The 19,228-nt window shown below is 43.1% G+C and overlaps 1 long non-coding RNA gene across 1 annotated transcript in view; it reads right to left on the bottom strand.

The window, feature by feature from the left end:
* The window catches only part of LOC112910732 (uncharacterized), a 550,603-nt gene that overhangs the window by 304,695 nt on the left and 226,680 nt on the right, over positions 1–19,228 (bottom strand). Inside the window, exon 3 of the long non-coding RNA XR_003233300.2 lies at positions 8,947–8,990. This is a non-coding gene — a long non-coding RNA (uncharacterized lncRNA). The remainder of the gene's footprint in view (positions 1–8,946; positions 8,991–19,228) is intronic.

Raw genomic sequence — 19,228 nt, 5'->3', positions numbered from 1 at the left:
GATGATATTATTAAAGTAATAAACAAAAAATATCTGAAAGAAGAAAGATACTCACATTGCAATTTAGATGAACTCCATTTATCCATCAATATCACTGGAAATGGGGGCAGCTGGGTAGCTGTTGGTTAAGCATCTGCCTTTGGCTCAGGTCATGATCCCAGAGTCCTGGGATGGGGCCCCACATTGGGCTCCCCACTCAGTGAGGAGTCTGTTTCTCCCTCTGCCTCTGCTCCTTCCCCCATTCATGCATATGCATGTGCTGTCTCTCTCTCTCTTTCAAATAAATGAATAAAATCTTTAAAAAATCACTGAAAATCAAATCATCTGTTTACAAAATTCCTCATATAACAGTGATTCCATAAAACAGAAGTTACTTGGAGATATAAACTCCTTCTTAGCATTATGCTTACTTTTTCACCACCACATCACTATAGATTCATACAATCTGTTTTCTAACTCATTCAAGGCCATCCTAAGCACCATCAGTGTCAGAAACAGGCAGTATTTCAGAAAGGCACTAGAGCAGAGATCAGGAGCCTTGGCTCTGTTGTCAACTGCTTATACAACCTTAGGCAAGTCATTTGCTTTCCTAAACTTCGTTGTTCTCATCCTGTGCTGTCCCCTACAGTAGACATTGGCCTTCGGTGGCTATTGAGCACTTGAAATGCACCTAGACTGGTTTGAAGTATGCTACTAAGTGTAAAATACATACAGAATTTCAGATATTTAAAATGAGAATAAGAGTATGAATATCTCATTAAGAAATTTTATAGTGAATTCATATTGAAATGATACTATTTCAGGTGTAGGAGGTTGGTAAAATATATTATTAATTTCACCTCTTTCTTTTAACTTTATTGTGTTAATGTAGCTACTAGTAAATTTAACATTACATACGGGAATCGATTAGTATTTCTATCAACAGCACAGGTCTAATGTGTCAAATGAACTGGTGGTTTCAGATTACTTCAGAGTGGCCTTCTACTCCTAAACTTTTAAGATAAAGCCTTTTGATGGAAAATAAAGCTGGGGAGGGTCTAAGGCATAAACACTGACAGAAAGAACCGGGCAGGATGAGGTCTCAGACAGGACTCTGAGCACTAAATACCACACTGGTGGAGAAGAATGCAAGGGGTCAAGGATACTATGGGGGAGAGAAGAGACTTTGGGAGCTTTGGGGATGGGGGACTGTATCAACTTAAACTTGAAGTCTAAATCAATTTTTTAAAATTTATTCATGAGAGACACACACAGAGAGGCAGAGACACAGGCAGGCAGGCAGAGGGAGAAGCAGGCTCCCTGCAGGGAGCCCAATGTGGGACTTGATCCCATGATACCCGGATCACTCCGTGAGCCAAAGGCATATGCTCAAACACTGAGCCACCCAGGTGCCCCTCTAAATCAATCTTGGCTTAGCTTTGGATGAATGAAGCTTTGTTCAATCCTGACTCCTAGTTAGAATAGCCTCAAAGTCTCTGAAGTGGATCCTGCCATACATAGAATAAAAGATAATGATGCATATTTTCTATATTAGGACTGCACTATGACAGTTTTACTAAGTTAGAGATGTTCTGGATAATGGATAAGCCTGGGGCAAGAGGGAAGCATTATACTCACTGATCCAAAATTTCTGAAGAGTAACTGTGGTTTTACAAATTGATTTATTGAGGAATGTATTGAAGAGAAAAAAAAGTGGGAATCTCAAATCTCATGTCATTAAGAGAATCAAAGAAAAAGACAAGTTAGCCATCATTCAATCCAACCCCTTCATTTTGGGGATCAGCACACAGGGGCTCAGACAGGGAAAGTGAAATTGCCTTTCTTCACAAAATGATGCTAACCATCTGTAGCAAAGTTGAACTGTATTATGGTTCGGAATTGGGTCTTATAAAGGAAACAGAAAAGTAAGAAAGACTCTTTTCCTTCAAGAAGTTTTTAGCAGCTTAATTTTTCTCCCTTTGTCTCTTTTGGATGTTTTTAAATAACTGATAAGATAGGTTGTATTTAGTGCCCAGTCTTTTCCTATTAAGAAATGAAGCAGGGAAGACATTTGAATCTTTCTAATGTGAAGATTGGTAACTTCTCTGCCACTGGACCCAGTAAGCTGTTCAATACTATATAAAGAATGTTATACATTGTTTGTTGATTGAGAAATGTCCAGTTAGCTGCATAGTAACTGGTTGTAAAATCTTGACACCTCTACTCAAAGTTATTTTCTGGTTGGTTGGTTCTGCCAACTTTCTAATAATGGTTTTGAGGTAATAATGTTGGCTTTCGGGCAGCCCGGGTGGCTCAGCGGTTTAGTCCCACCTTCAGCCCAGGGTGTGATCCCAGAAACCCGGGATCGAGTCCCACATCAGACTCCCTGCATGGAGCCTACTTGTCCCTCTATCTGTGTCTGTATCTCTCATGAATAAATAAATAAAATATTTTTAAAATAATAATAATTTTGGCTTTCCACTTCCAGTAAATTGGACAATACTATTTTGAGAACTTCTGCTTCTGAGGAAGAGGGAGATCTTCAAGGCACGGCAATTATTTCCCCCCAAAAAATGATCAGAAAAGCAAGATAAATTAAAACAATCAGGTATACATTGCAAAGACTCAGAGAAGATAAATTAAAACAAGCAAATACACATTTCAAGAAAAGAAATAAGACTTTAAAACTCCAGACTAGGAAGCTCCTTGCAGAGGTGCACTGAGGACTTCCTGCTTTTCAGAAAGCATCTGCCAATCACGAGTGAGAGCTGAAGTCAGAGAACTAGGCTGAGAGACAGAACCCAGCAGAGCTGATCCCCATGCAAAAGGCCACAGTGGCAAAACTAGGTATCTCACAGCCTCAAAGAGTCCACGTCACCATCAAAAGATATACTAATTTCTAAAGAAGCACAAAGCAAGGAGCTAAAGCATTAAGTGGATTCTTCTAGAAAGCAGAGGCTTCCAGGACTAAGGAAACAAAACCCACTGGGAGAAGAGTGATGAGAACTACAGATGGGAATTGAAAGCTCTCATGGAGAGGACTGGTCACTGAGGGATCCACCCCTTTTCAGGGGCCACTAGCCTCTGGGAAGAGTTGGAGGCTGAGGATCCAGGCCTAGTCACCAGCAGGAGGCTGCTGCCTGGATCCAAAGAAACCTTTATACCCCTTGAATACCAACTCCCAATTTCCCGCTCCCCAGCCTCAGGTATGTACCATTCTGCTCTCTGCTGCTATGAGCTTGACTATTTTAGATTTCTAATGTAAGTGCAATCCTGTGGTGTCTGTCCTGTGACTGACTTAATTCCTTTGGTGTAATGCCCTCGAGATCCACCCATGTTGTTTCAAATGGTAGGATTTCCTTCTTGTTCTAAAGCTGATTAATATTCGTATGTGTGTGCACCACATTTTATTTATTTATTCATTCGTTCATTCATTCATTCATTCATTCATGAGAGACACACAGAGAGAGGCAGAAACATAAGCAAAGGGAGAAGCGGGTTCCCTGTGGGGACCCTGATGCGGGATTCAATCCCAGGACCCTGGGATCATGACCTGGGCCAAAGGCAGATGCTCAACCACTGAGCCACCCAGGTGACCCTATGCCAGATTTTATTTATCCATTCTTCAGTCAAAAGACAAGTTCTAGAGATCTTCTCTACAGCACAGGGTCCACAGTTAATAACAATACTGTATCATGCACTTAAAATTGCGTTAAGAGGATAGATCTCACATAGAATGTTCGTATCATAATTAAAACCAGAACAAAAATTAATAAAATGAAGGAAGGAAGGAAGGAAGGAAGGAAGGAAGGAAGGAAGGAAGGAAGAAAAAAGGAAAAGTATAGATCTTAAAACAATGCCTAGCCCATAGTAAGCACCAGTCAATGGCAACATTTATAATCCATCTCCTACCCCAAAAAGGAAGAAACCAGCAAAGGTCTTCGTAGTTGCTGGGGAGGCAAATAACAAAATAAGAGACCTGAAGGACCTAAAAAATGAAGCGGAGCTCTGCCTGAAGCCATAAACCCCCAACAGGGTACGCTTCAAACCTCTTCCCATAGTCCTTGCTTTTCTAAGTCTTCTAATCTCCTTATTTTGGCTCTTCTGTTCACACTCCCAAAGAAGATGTCCCACCTCTGAAACTCAAGGAACAAAGAACAATCAGCCATTCTCTCATCATCCTGATTGTCAAAATAATCATTTCGGGTTAATAGCTGCTGTTCTTCCATCACTAATTACATAGACAAAGTGATGTCTTTAAAAAATAACCTGTAGCCTCATGATGGCCAAAGATTAAAGCTTCACTGGGGCAGGTGCAGGCTGTGGAGTTGGAGCAGAGCATGGAGGCAGGTACTGGGGGGAGATTAGAAACGGAAAAGAGAAAAGATAATCTGGAACTAATGCCCTGAAGATCAGCACAGACCTCCTTATAGCCTCCCCGCCCCCATTTTGTACAAAGCATGCACTGTCTCATAATTGTTCAGTTCTCATGGGTCTGTGTCTCATTCCTCAAACTCCAGGTCAGTTGTGGACTTCTCAAAGGCGAGTCTTGAACATCCTACAGCAACTGACTCCATCATGAAGACAGGCAAAGGTCACAGAAAGAGAACAAACATCAGTAAGAAGGTGGTAGTTGAAGGAAGGAAGGGAGAAGGGTGGGAATCAAAAGTGGAACAATACAAAAATACATTGAGGCATTCTCTCATCAGTGAGCATCGGCCAAGGCCAGTTAAAGATCCAGTGTGTCCACCTCATAGATGACCTCCCTGGGTCCAGCCTTGAGTTCTCCTTTGATGGCCTGCTCAAAAATCAGCTAAAAGGCACTTCATTGAGTGCCAGTGGGTTCCCAGCTCCACACTCTCTGTGCTACTTTTGTTTAGGGCCACACAGCTGGCCCCCACCCTTGTGGAAAGGCAGTAAGACCACTGGGAAGACTGCTACACCTGAACAAGAAAAGAAATGGAAAGGACCAATGTGGTATAAAATACAAAGTTCTTATTTATTCATATGCATTTGTTGTTTTTCATTCTCCTTGTGTATTTGTCACATTGTCTCCTAAACTAATTACCTAATTACAGAGGGTGAAAGCATTTAAAGGATTACAGAGAGATCCCTCACATGTGCTATGGAGGTAGAGATGTTTATTAATTGCTCCATCTAAAAATGTTCCAACCCTTTCACAGTCACTGAATTATTCATTAATCTGCCCCCTCCACCCATGTGTTTAACCAGCATTAATCCCTCCAAGGTACCACTAAATACCACCGGTCATTTATACTAAGCCCTTTAATTAATCACATCAGCGGTCATGTGTTGACCCTCTTCTCTCCCACATGCCATTCGCACAACTTCCTGGGGAAAGACCCAACTAGAACACACACTTCTAGCAATGGCTGCAAGGCATTCTGCAACCAATTATTCCTTCAAATTGAAGTCACCAACATTTCAGACAAGAGAGGTCAAAATGTGGCTATTTTTATTTTGACATACAGATGTGGCTGACATTTTTATTCTGCTCTATGTAGAGGGGGACAACAAGAGGTATACACACGGAAGAAGCTTGCTCAAAGCTATTGATTCCACAAATCAGAGATCCATGGAAATCAGCATGCCCCTCTTGTCAGGACAGTGCCCTTGGGAGATGTGTTAGTTGATGCATTAGTATTTCCTGCAGTATACACTACAAGAGAAACAACTCCCAAAACCATGATGGACCACAAAGGTTGATGTGTCCATTCATGCAGATTCTAGTACAGGTGTCACTCAACAGTGCAATCTGCGTCAACTGTGTGACTCCATTATCTCAACATGAAGCCTCCTGCCTGGTAGGGAAAGAGAAATGTAGGCTGGAGAATTACAAATGGGTTTTCTACTGTGTCAGCCCAGGGTGACAACTGTCACTTCCAGGACTAGTCATCCAGTCCCATTCAACTGCAAGGAGACAAAGACATACAGTCTTTTATGTGTCCAGAAGAGAAAGGGAAGCAGATAATAACAAATAATACTATTACTGTCTTGTCTGTCAAAGAAGATTAAGTGCATTGGCCTTTGCTTCCACTACTTATTGGTTATTTGTAATCATACCCTGATCTGATAGGGTGAATGCTAATTTACAAAGAATTTTCCACTGACTTCTCTCATTTGTCTTTATTCTATCTTGTTTGATGTCTATAGCATTCTATCATGTTTTCTTCTATCATGTCACTCAGAGGCAAAACCCCCAGTGAGTAGGATTTTAGTTGGGAAGTGCCTCAACTCTCCCACATGTGCAGTTACATTATGTCAATTCTCACAAGGCTTCTTAATCTGGATGCCATGATTCAGAGACTATAGGACCTTCTAAGGTAATGTGTATGTGCCATTTTTCCTACGAAGAGGGGCCATACTTTTCAGCAGATGCTGCTTTCCCTCTACTGGTCTCTTGAATCTTTAGAGGCTGAGACTATCTGAATAATCCTTTGATCTTTCAGAGCATCTATCAAATGCCTGGTACAGCCAAGTGGACAGAACAGATTGCTGATGAAGGAATTTTGGAAAAGAAGTTGGGAGGGAGTGGGGAGTGTCCTGCTAGAGAAAATGGATCAATGGGGGTCAGCAATTGGAGGAATGGGATCTGGCCAACAGGTCCAGCAGGAGGACATTAATGACTTGGAGAGAAGGAGCCGGGAAGCAGAATGAGGCACAAAAGGAGAATGAGACTACCTAGATGACAACCATTTGTGTCCTTTGCAAAGGGTTGGTAAAAATCACTTTGCCCACCCCTAGATAAGGTTTGGCCACTAGAGCTTGTTCAACACTGAGTTACTGGTGAGAAGAGGTCTGGCTGTGTGCATCCGGACACGTTAATTGAATTTTCTGGAACAAGGGATTAGCATATACACCAAAGGTTTTTAAATCAGTCCTGTGATTTATTTAGCACATCGGCTCACATATTAACTTTAAAGAAATCATCCCCTACAGTCTCATTGCGTGAAAGGTAGAGCTGCCCTTCATGGGCAGGAAGATGAAAGGTTGAACCTCTAAGGCAGAAAGAACTGACGATGTACCTAGCAAACGAAATAAAACATTTAAAGAAGAAATTATGTTAAAACAAAATGCTACCCTACAAAAGGTAGAAGTCCACAACTAATTACTGATACTACAGCATACTTCAATGTTTTGGGGAAGTTAAAATAGCTTTGCTTCTTGTATTCTAAAAATGAAAAAGTTGGTTCATTCTGAAATCCCAAGAGGTTCTTCATAAAGTAACAGGGTCCAAGTAGGGTTTCAGAGAGACATGGTGGCCCTGAGCAGGCAAGCACAGCACGCCTCTTCCCACACAGACTAGTATTTCCCTGGCAGCTTGGCCTAAGCACTGGCCTTTCCTCTGCCTTCCAGGGAAAAAGGAATCATTCTGCCTGAATTGCAAAAACTGTGTTTGAAATACCCTCTCAGCTTTGTTTTGTCAACTGACATCACATCTGTCCTTAAGAAGCCAGCTTAGAGATCCTGAGCCCCACAGACTTGCCAGCGGGGGACCCACCAACAGTGCTCTTTTATGACAGCAATGACAAGTTAACCAACAGCTACCATTTTCAAGAATGGGCGCTGTCCCTATAAATACACCTTCAGACCTACGGATGAGGAAACTGAAGCCCGATCCTTCGAAAAGATTACTTGTACTGATTTGTTACCTGTGGTACCCATGTTACCCATGGTGGGCTTCTAATCTCTCAAAAGTGGGGAGGCCCCCACCATGTCATCTTTGGTTTTATGCCCAATGGTGTTGGCCAAACAGCAAGGACCTGAAAATGTCAGTTAAAGAGAGCAAGAGAAAGAATGAATGAGGCTCAGATAAAAACAAACTGGGGCCACCTGGGTAGCTCAATGGTTGAGCATCTGCCTTTGGCTCAGGTGGTGATCCTGGGATCCTGGGATCCTGGGATCCTGGGATCGAGTCCCACATCAGGTTCCCCACTGGGAGCCTGCTTCTCCCTCTGCCTATGTCTCTGCCCCTCTCACTGTATCTCTCATGAATAAATAAGGAAGGAAGGAAGGAAGGAAGGAAGGAAGGAAGGAAGGAAGGAAGGAAAGAAAGAAAGAAAGGAAAAGAAAAAAGAAAGGAAAAGAAAAAAGAAAAGAAAAGAAGAAAAGAAAAGAAAAGAAAAGAAAGAAAAGAAGCGAAGCGAAGCGCAACGAAACTGTCCATACTGCTAGGGATCAGGGATAGGGTTAGAACTGTTGGTCTGACCACAAAGCTACTTGTGAAGGCACCTGTTTGCACCTGTGAGCTCCCCTAGCCCATGGGGTCTGATTGTGAGATGAAAGATAGTGGTCCTGAGTAGCTTCAGGCAGTTGGGGACAACTATCCCAATGAACACAAAATACTTTCTTTTGCCATGTGTTTTACATGCTTTGCAATGCCCCACCTAATATCTTTTTAATGTGAAAATTGTAGAGTCATTATGGACACGGAAAAGTGCATAAAACATAAATGGTCAATAGATTTTCAGAAAGTGAGTGATCTGTCGCATACAGGCCACCCACATGAAATGTAAAGCAGGCTCTCAGAACCAGAACCAGAGAGAAGCATGTCCCTTTCCTTGCACCTATCACGTAGAAATCACTGTGCTGTCATTATGACAATATTCTGGTTTTGCTTCCAGTTTTACCTTCTACAGTCATGCATTATCTTATCTAATTATTGACGTCCCTTAGCTCGTAAGGCATGTAATGACCATCTCTGTCCTAGGGACAGGGCATCGAGAGTACAGGGCTCAGTACCATGGGTCCTATCTGCATGTGGAGGAGAGGCAGAGTGGCCTTCCCCAGAGCCCTGGGAGGTGCCTTCTCACTCCTCAGCTCATTGAGACCTGACCATAGTCTTCTGAACCCAGAGCCTTCTGATCCTTAGCTGCTGAAGAGCTCACGTGCAAGATCTCTGAGCTGGTGCCACCTATCAGGGAGCGCGGTGGGACTCATGCTTACCTCCAGCAACAGGTCCGTATTCCCGTCAAACCCACTGGATTCAGCTAGGGGACAAAACAGAAAAAGGGAAAAGTCAGTATGAGGCTGTCTGGTGCACCCCAGACCGCCCTGCCAGCACAGCCACTTGTTAGCTGGAAGCACACTTACACTAGAGGGTCCCTGATGCTGTTTTATATGTGAACAAATTCTTCATTCAAACACCTGGTTAAATCCAGAGTTTGGGCAGAGTCCAGAAATCTCCCTATCAAACCCTCTAAAATTTGAAAGAGCAGGAAACCCAGACTCAGAGAAGAAAATGACTCGTTCAAGGCCGTACCCTGTGATAAGGCCCAGGGCTGGTAATAAAGGCAGGTAAATAAAGCAGCCAGTGGGGGTGAGGTCTTAATGGCATTTAGTTCCCATTCTGAGCTGGCCAACCCAGTTGCTTCATACTCCATGTTGATGAGATTCTGGGAAACAAGCCAGCTAACTCGAGGGATTTAGATAAAACCAACTGGAATAGTTTCCTTTTTGTCCCTGAGTCCAACTTTGAGGCCAGGATTGAGTGATCCAGGCAAGGGGAGTTGGTTACTCTCCCTTCAGCCACACAAAAGACCAGAGGTCACTGGCATAGTCATTAAGAATCCCCTCCTGCCTGCAGGACACCTTGTGGAGCCTCGTAGGATTTATAGAATGCTCTCACACGTTATGGAACTCGACCTTCATGTGAGCCCCTCGGAAGGGACAAGGCTGAGCACTGTATTCCAAATTTTCAAGGAAGAAACTTGAGCTTTTATCCAAGATGATAAAACTAGTGGAGCCGAGGTGACCGATTCCTATTCCATCACGGCCCTTGGCGACAGGAGAGAAGAGAGCTTGAGAGAGAGTGACACATGCTTCATGCTTTGCTCCATGATCACGTGACACTGAAACTCTCACAATAGCTCTACCCCCTCTCAGTTCTGCTCTCTGTGGTTTGAGTTAAGTGTGATCGGTCAATGCAGTTTGGAAGCAGATGATGTAGCATCAGAAGGTCAACAGTAGCCTAACCCTAGGTCACCTGCCTAGATCACTCAGCCCATTTCACCTTATCATGTGGGTACTTTTTCATCTCCCACCACTGCAAGAAGAAAGGTGAGTACAGTACACAGTACAGTAAGATATTTTGTGAGAGAGCACACATTCACATAACCTCTATGACAGGATGCTATTGCAACTGTTCCATTTTACGATCAATTATTCATCTCTTACTGCATGCAGCTGATAAATTAAACTTTATCATAGGTACGTATGTGCAGGGAAAGCCATAGTAGACACAGGGTTCGGTCCTATGTGTGGTCTCAGGCAACCCCTGGGGGTCTGGAACATTCCCCATGGGTAAGTTCCCATGTCCCCACTGGACAAACAACTCCAATTTCTAACTCTGTCGATCATCTCAGTCATCTTTATATCTACCCAACACTGAAGGACCTGGGGGGATAATCTAATTTAAACCCAATTTTATCTATAAAAAATCTTTGGGAATCAGGAAAATCAGTAAAGTATGCCATTATTCTAAAACCATTGAGCCTGTGTTTATTCTCGAATACGTCATCCCTATACATGGGAGTCAGTACAGTTGAGCTAATAAGCAACTTTACAAATAACCTGGCCCGATTCTCTCATTCTGTGGAGGGAAGAAATTGAGGCCAAACAAAAGAATTAACCTTCCCCAGCTGACATAACACATTTATGGGTGAGCCAGGAGAAACCCCAGATTCCATGTCCACCCACCAACCTGCCCCAAGCCCCCTGTCTTCCATTAGAGCGCTCCTCACCTTATGTGTTCTTAAGCCATTGTATTTAGCATTTTGTCAGGACTGACGAGTCTGTCTGGTTTATTGTAACATCATCTCACCAAGACCATCTCCATCAGTAACCTCCTGCCTGACACCTTCCCTCTCTGAGCCTGAGGTCCTCAACCCCAAAATACAAATTACCCCTGTGCCTCCTAGCTCACACTGTTGTGAACAATAAACTGATATGCAAACAGGAGAGGCTAATTATCAGTAGTTATTCTTGGATTTGCATCCCATGCTATATGAATAAGCACTAGACATCTCTGTGCCTTAGCTTTTCCATCTGTCAAGGGGAGATACCAATCTCCAGGACCTAGTTTGAAACAACACTAGAAAGACAGGTGCAGGTATTAACATAACCTAATCTCTTCCAAATGAAATGCATTCTAGTTACCAACGTCCTCACCGATTCATCATCACTATTCCATTGATCTACGTTTATTTATTCATTTATTTATTCAACTCCATTCATGTGGCACCTACCGTGTGCCCAGTAAATGAGGAGGGGAAGTACCTGAAGCAGCAGCAGACCCAGTCCCCATTTCAAAAAGCAGACAGTTCCCAGACAAAATGCCAGAGATGTGAATAAAATAGAATGATTCTAAAAGGGTTCATGCAAGCTTTCCAGGAAGGTCAAGAAAGTAATGTCTTGTTCTTAGTCCATTAGGAGGAAGGCCAGGTCATGTAAGGGGGGTGGTCAGGACGGACGTTTTACCTTACCCCTTAGAGCAGCTGGGAAACTGCAGTGGTCGGTGGAGGGGGTTAAGAAAAGAAACTATTTAAAAACAATCATCATCACTGCAAACAGATGCACACATACACACCATAAAACAAATATAGTGATACAGATGGAAAGGAGATGAGCCTCAGGTTTTAGGCTGCCCTGCCCTGCTGGGTTCCATTTCTGCAGGCATCCAGCCGCTGGGGGTCTCTCAGTCCCCACTGCAAGACTCCCATTTACCACCAAAACTTTCCTAAGGCCTACATCTACAGGATGCCGACTTATGAGTCCATGCCAACTTGGTCTCCTGAAGAGCTCCTTAAAACTACCCGTGTCTTACCTCCTGCCACGTTCTGATTCAGTAGTTCTGAAGATGAGGAATGTGGGGGTATGGTTTTTTTTTTAAGATTTTATTTATTTGAGAGAGCGAGAGAGCGCCAGCAGGGGTAGAGGGAGAAGCGGGCTCCCCACTGAGCCAGGAGCCCCGAGGCAGGACTCCATCCCAGGACTCCGGGATCATGACACAGCTGAAAACAAATGCTGAACTGACTGAGTCACCCAGGTGTCCCAGGAATGATGTGGGTTTTAAGGATGTTCTCAGATTGATCTCAGGTGTACTCCTGGTTGAGACCCATAATGGAGTCAGAGCCTACATGATTCATAAACTAGAGAGCCATCCCATAAGAAGGCACATGCTAATTCAAAGCCACCCAGAAATGGCATCGCTAGCAAAGGACCCAAGATTCCAGATTTCCACTGCAGGTCCAAGTTCGCCTGGTTAGCACTACAGAGTGGACAAAAGGAAGAAAACTACCTCTCCTAGTCATTCTCTCTTCATTCCAGAAAGAGGGCTCTGTGGGGGGGAAAAAGAAAGAATATTTCAAAGCATTAAAAGCATACACCTTCCATAATCAAGGAGAGAATTCTGATGGGGGTAACTAGACTTTGGGGGATGATGACTTTGCAGTCATGACATTTCAACAGATGTTGAAATATAATGGTGTACACCTGAAATTTATATGATAAAAAAAGAATTTTTACATTGAGGTTTAAGTATACTGTACTACATATGCTTTAAGAAACATATAAATATTTCCTTTATGTCCAAAAATATGGTTAATTTAAAAAGTATTTTATGGGTTCTAGAAAAGAATGCACACCTTTATTTAGGAGGTGAAAAGTTTGATCTGGGTGTTAATCTATAGTTATACAAATAAAATAAATCTATAAATAATATATAAATAGAAAAATACACAAATACTAATAACTATATATTTAGAAATGCTACACATTTCCTGTTTTGTTTACTAGATTTTTAAAATTATTTGACTTATTCATTCATAAGTAACACAGAGAGAGAGAGGCAAAGGAAGAAGCAGGCTCCCTGTGAAGAGACTGATGCAGGACTCAATCTGAGGACCCCAGGATCACAACCTGAGCCAAAGACAGATGCTCAACCACTGAGCCACCCAGCTGTCCTTATTTACTAGATTTTTCTTTTCTTTTTTTTTTAAAAAAGATTTTATTTATTTATTCAAGAGAGACAGAGAGAGGCAGAGACACAGGCAGAGGGAGAAGCAGGCTCCCCACAGGTGGCCCCCCACAGGGACCCCGGGATCATGCTCTGGGCTGAAGGCAGGTCGCTTAACCACTGAGCCACCCAGGTGTCCCATTTACTAGATTTTTCATGACCTTGTTGATATAAATTAATATTTGCTTTCTATTATTTTTTGTGTATCTCCTACATATCATTATATATGTATTATGATACTTTGTTGCATAAAGATTAGAGTTATAATCTCATTGTGTGTTCCCCTTGCTTCATTAACACCTTTTGACTCCTATTAAACTTTCTTTCAAATAAAAAAAGAAAGAATTTAGTTTCAACATGCAACTTGCATTTAAAAACAAGTAAACATAAGGAAAAGAGAAATCACTGTGTTTCAAATTTTCTAGTGAAACCAGCCCTGTGAATTAGTTGAGAGAGAGATTCCACTGGTATCTGAACCTGGGAGACGATGACCTGAGGATTTCATAAATAGCTACTGTCATCCAGATGGAATTTCTCCTTTGTTTGTCTATCATGTAATATTTTTGTAATGTTTCTAAAATCACTTTTGAGATAATAAACTTGAAAAATCAAAGTTTCATGGATGCACAGGGTTTTTGTGACAAAATAAATAGCAGGGCAGGAGGAAATTGTTAGTGTCTCATTTTAGTTAAAACATCTCATTCTGATGAAGGTTCTCAAGGGCAGAAGGCAATATATACACATTTCAAATTGGTGGCATTACATCAAAACAGAGATATTAAGGAAAAATGCAGTAAATGATTGTGTTATATACAAGTGGGGATAGGAGGACCAGTCTCATCGGTATCACAGCAACACTTAACTGGCTGAGGTCAGCATTCCTGTGTCCCTCAAAATTAATAAATTAATTAATTAATTAATAATAATAATACAAGTACATGCTTACTTCTACCAAAGAATGTTAATACTCAGAAGGACAAGTTTTGTTCCCTTTTTCTCTTTTTCACCCATGAATGCAAAGAATGATTCAGTAGAACACAACTAAGAGAGATTCTCAATTTCTGGCCAATGAACAATGCTCACTCTCTAGCCTGAGAAAACAGATCAGATAGGCAGGACAAGTCTTTAATTGAAAGGAGGCAGATATAGGAAGGAAGAAGAGAAAGAGAAGAGAGAAGAGAAGAGAAAGAAGAGAAGAGAAGAGAAGAGAAGAGAAGAGAAGAGAAGAGAAGAGAAAAGAGAAGAGAAGAGAAGAGAAAGAAGAGGAGAGAGAAAGAAGAGATGAAGAGAAGAGAGAAAAGAAAAGAGAAAAGAGGTGAAAATAAAAGTAGACAGAGCTGTTGCCACCGGGTTATCACTTCCCCATAGGAGAAAAAAATCTTTTTTTTGTTAAGTTACCAAAATTTTTTCAATTCCATTCAAATAACATTTATTAAGAACCAAGAGAAGCACAGAGTGAGATTAAAAAAAAAAAATCCCAGATTTTGTTCCTGCACCATAAGAGACACCGATACTAGTGGTCGTATTAGTCAGGATAGACCATGCTTCACCATGTTAATAAATTAGTCCCCAAATCGTGGTAGTTCACAAGGAAGCTTCTGTTGCTGCTGGTCTTGATCACTCATATAAAATTGAATTGAAAGTTAGTTTTTGGGATCCCTGGGTGGCGCAGCGGTTTGGCGCCTGCCTTTGGCCCAGGGCGCGATCCTGGAGACCCGGGATCGAATCCCACGTCGGGCTCCCGGTGCATGGAGCCTGCTTCTCCCTCTGCCTGTGTCTCTGCCTCTCTCTCTCTCTCTCTCTCTCTCTATCATAAATAATAAAAAAAAAAAAACACAGAAATTAAAAAAAAAAAAAAAGAAAGTTAGTTTTTGCTCTTTGGCAGCTCCCATCCCTGGCTCCTTCTGTTTTCAACCCCACCACGTTAGAGCCCCTCCTTCAAAACGCACGGACAGAAGAGGTGAAATCTGGAGAGTTCTCAACCCTGCTCCCTGCCTCGGCCAGAGGGGACACATCACATTAGCTCCCACTCCCACGGGCAAGGAGTAGTGCACGTGAGGTTAAAATTCTAACCACGGGGAAGCTGGAGAGAATCCTCCTGTGTCCCTAGGAAGAGAGATGGTGATGAGAACATAGCATTGCCTCTGCCCCTGAAAAACAATGAAATCTATTAAAGAATCGGACAGAACAGAGAGCAGCACCATTCTGAGTGGCTGGGAGGTTTTGGAGGTGGCTCATATTTGGCAGAGCTATGAGCTGTAGGACAAGGAGTAAAAATACTCTTTTCTTTTTTCTTTTTTTTACATACATTTATTTTTTATTGGTGTTCAATTTGCCAACATATAGAATAGCACCCAGTGCTCATCCCGTCAAGTACCCACCTTAAAAATACTTTTTTCATAAAGCAACTGGTGGTCTGTGGAGCCAGTCTGCCCAGGTGATCCCAGGCACCATTCAGATGTCCAATCCAGGGAGTGGGAAAGTCACCCGACTCATCCCATTACCCCAATTATGCAGATAGTCACTAATCCCTATGGATCTGCTTCCTGTGGATATCCCAAAGCCACGTGTTCCTCTATGTTCCCGCTACCTCTGCCTTATTCCAGGCCCTCAGGATTGTTTACCCACTGCCACAGACTGAATGTCTGTGTCACCGCAGAATCCATGTTGAAATCCTAATCCGCAGTGTGATGGTATTTTGAGAGGGAGCCTGGGGGAAGTGAAACCCTCGTGATAGCATTAGTGCCTTTAATGGGAAGGCGCAGGAGAGCTCTCTCCTGTCGGTCTGTCTGTCTCTCTTCCTCTATGCAATGGCACAGCAAGGAGGCAACCTGTCTGCAAGACCGGAAGAGGTTCTCACCAGAACCCAACCATGCTGGCACCTTGATCTTGGACTTTGAGCCTCCAGAACTATGAGATATAAATTTCTTTTGTTGAAGCCAGTCACTCTATGGTATTTGTTATAGCGGCCTGAGGGGCTACAGACACCATCTCTGGCCACAGCCTCATCAGTGGTCTCCTCACCTCCGGCCCTTTTCCCCTTCTGTATAAACCTGACACTATGGACCAGGATGGACTTCCTAACAGCCATTTCTAAAACGGTATCACTTAAGGGCCACTTCCCGACGTGCTCATGTCTATTTCACATTCTCACCAACGCCAAACCACTTTGAGGTTTTCTGGAAACATCACATTTGTCATGGCTCTTGAGCATTTACATATGCTGCTCCTTTTGACTGAAAGGCGTCAGTCTTGCCTGCTCAGAAAAATCATTCCATTCTACAACAGCTTCTTCTTGATCCCTCCCTTGGTTAATAATTCCCTCCTCTGTGCTGACTTTTACATGCTTCTAAAATCTTTTATTGCCTCCATTTGTTTGCATTCACTCATATCCTGGTCAGCTCTCCAAGGCCAAAGTGAGCACGACTGTGAACAGGGAATGTGCCCTCTTCACCTTGACTCCCCAGGCCCAAGCCCTGTATCTGGTTCAGAGCACAAATTCAATTAATACGTTTAAGGGGTGCCTGGGTGGCTCAATTGGTTAGGCATGCGACTCTTGATTAGGGCCCAGGTCATGATCTCAGGGGCTCTGTGCTAGGCAGGGAGCCTGCTTCAAATTCTCTCCCTCTTTCTTCCCCCTCCCCTCCCACTTGCAAACTCTCTCTCAAGTAAATAAATAAAATCTTTAAAAAAATAAATGCTTTTAAATCAAATGTCAAGTTAGTATTATGGACAGTATCTAAGATACATCCTGGGTCTAATATTCAGGCTTAACACTATGATCTTTAGTAGAATAATAATCATAATAATAGAATAATACAAAGGTTTATAAAGGAGGAATGTGGAGAAATAAAGTACTTTGGACTCAGGAGGGCCGAGTTCTTTAGTCATACCTAATAGTTATTAAGACCTTAGAGTGCCTGTGTGGCTCAGTCGGTTAAACGTCTGCCTTCGGCTCAGGTCACAATCCTGGAGTATTGGGATCGAGCCCTATGTGGGGCCCCCTGCTTGGCAGGGGAGGCTGCTTCTCCCTCTGCTCCTCACCCCACTCATGCTCGCTCTCAATCTCTCTCAAATAAATAAATAAAATCTTAAACAAAAAAACAAACAAAAATACCTTTCTCTGGGCCAGACACTATGCTAAGTGTTCTAATATATAATCTCACTTAATACTCACCAAAACCCTTTAAGGAAAAATACTATTATTATTCGTATTTTAAACATGAGTAAACTGAGGCATATGGGCAATAGGCATATCACCCAGGGCCCCACAGGTAATAAGAGTGGAGTCAGGATCTGAATCCAGGCACTCTAAGACAGAATCCATACATGAAAACTGCTTGGCCATGGCAAGAGGACAAGCTCAGATAATACGATCGAAGGCAGTGTCACGGGACCCATGAGGACAACATCAGAGCCAGAAGGGTGATGGCCTGGGAGCATGGCAATATGCACACATTACACTCCTTACCTTTAGTAATTTAGAAATAGGCTGAGTGTGTGTTAGTAGGAGTGGTATCTTAAGTATGTGTTTTTAAATAGAAACCGTACTTTATTAACTATGTGCAGTATCTGTGGCTAGATCCAAACTTTTGACAACTAGAAAATAAATAAACAAATACCTCATCATATATATATATATATAATTACTGGGCAAGGATAACATAATGAATCAGCCTTGGTAGTTACAACAATGTGCCAAGACACCAGAAGGCAACGCCTAGAACAAGTGAAATGTAAATCTAAGTGGCTACTTTACTCTTTACTGATTTAAAATAAGCACTTTCCCCCTTTTATTAAATTCTAAAGTGTCTCTATCAGTTACCAACGTATTTATGATAAGTTCACCAGAGATGCCCTGCCCTATGAGATGATAGCTTGTATGGGCAATTTAAGTGGGAGGGGAAGACAGGGTAATGGAAGGAGAGAGGGACAGACACACAGACAGGGAGTTCCTCTGACTCACAGGTGCTACCACTATCAGTGCAGATCTAGTCAACAAATATGCATTCAGCTTCCACCTGGGAGCAAGGAAGGAGCTTAGTGATGGGGATTCAGGTGGGGGCGGGGGGGGGGGGTGGGGGTGGAGGGACATCACAGTTACAGCCCGGCTCCTAATGAGCTCACAGCCTTGCAGTGCTTACAGACAAGGAACGAGGCAGTGTCAACGCCAAAGGGAGAGAACAGGGTGCGGTGGCAGTGCTGCGCAGGTATCCACGGCAGATGTGGTAAGTCCCAGAAGGCTGCCAGGAGGAAGGGAATCTACACTGAGATCTGAAGAACAAACTCTCTTCCAGGAGTAAGATTGTAGGAAAGAGTCTTCACAGAGAGAACAAAATCAGTAACATGAGAAAGAACTAAGCGGAGAAACAAGTGAAAACACATCTCCTGACTCAGGAGGAAGCAAGAAGCAAGAGGGAAGTTAGCAGAAGATGGGGCCGAGCAGTGCAGGGCTGCCTCCTGGAGCCCACGAGGCCTTTGGATGTTCCCCCCAACATCGATGGAGAGTGACCGAGGACCTTGTGGAGAGCAGGACAGGAAGAGGACCTGGAGAAAGGCGCGCTTTACAGATCTCTCTGGTTACAGTATAGGAGATGACGGATAGAACAGCACTGGGGTCTGGGAAATAAATAGGTTGCTACAAGCAGTGCTGACGGGAGTTCCAGGTGACTGGGGCCCAGGGGGACAGCACGGGGATGGATGAATGTGGGAAAATGAGAAAGACACACAGGAGAGAGAAAGCCCTGGAGTAGGACATGGTGATCCAGGGGCCTAAGGGTGAGGGAATGTGATGCCACCTAGGCATTGGCTTGAGAAATGGAGAGGGCAATGGTGCCTGTTCCCAAGAAGACAGACCAATGGGGAAAAGTAGGTTTCCAGAAGCGCTCAGCCTGGGACATCCTGCCCTGTGGGTGTCTTGGAACCACCACAGGACACGCCTTCTAGGCTGTTGGATGTTTGGGTCCATAGTCCAGGAGAGAGATGGGGTCTGCAGATTTCCATTAGGGAATCATCACACAGAAATATGATGCAAGTCAAAGAAGCAGACAAGATTATGCAATGAGAGCACGTGGAGAAGAGAACCCGAGAACAGAACCCCGAAGGCAACCAATCCTGAAAGGACAAGCTGAAGGAGAGGATGCACAAAACATTTTAAGAAGAATAGCCAAAGAGGTTGAAAGGAAACCAGGAGGGTGAAGTACCATGGAAGGC

This window comes from Vulpes vulpes, chromosome 8 (assembly GCF_048418805.1).
Source record: "Vulpes vulpes isolate BD-2025 chromosome 8, VulVul3, whole genome shotgun sequence".
NCBI classification, from domain to species: domain Eukaryota; kingdom Metazoa; phylum Chordata; class Mammalia; order Carnivora; family Canidae; genus Vulpes; species Vulpes vulpes.
The sequence above is the reverse complement of the archived record's forward strand: the minus strand, read 5'-3'. Positions and strand labels throughout refer to the sequence as shown.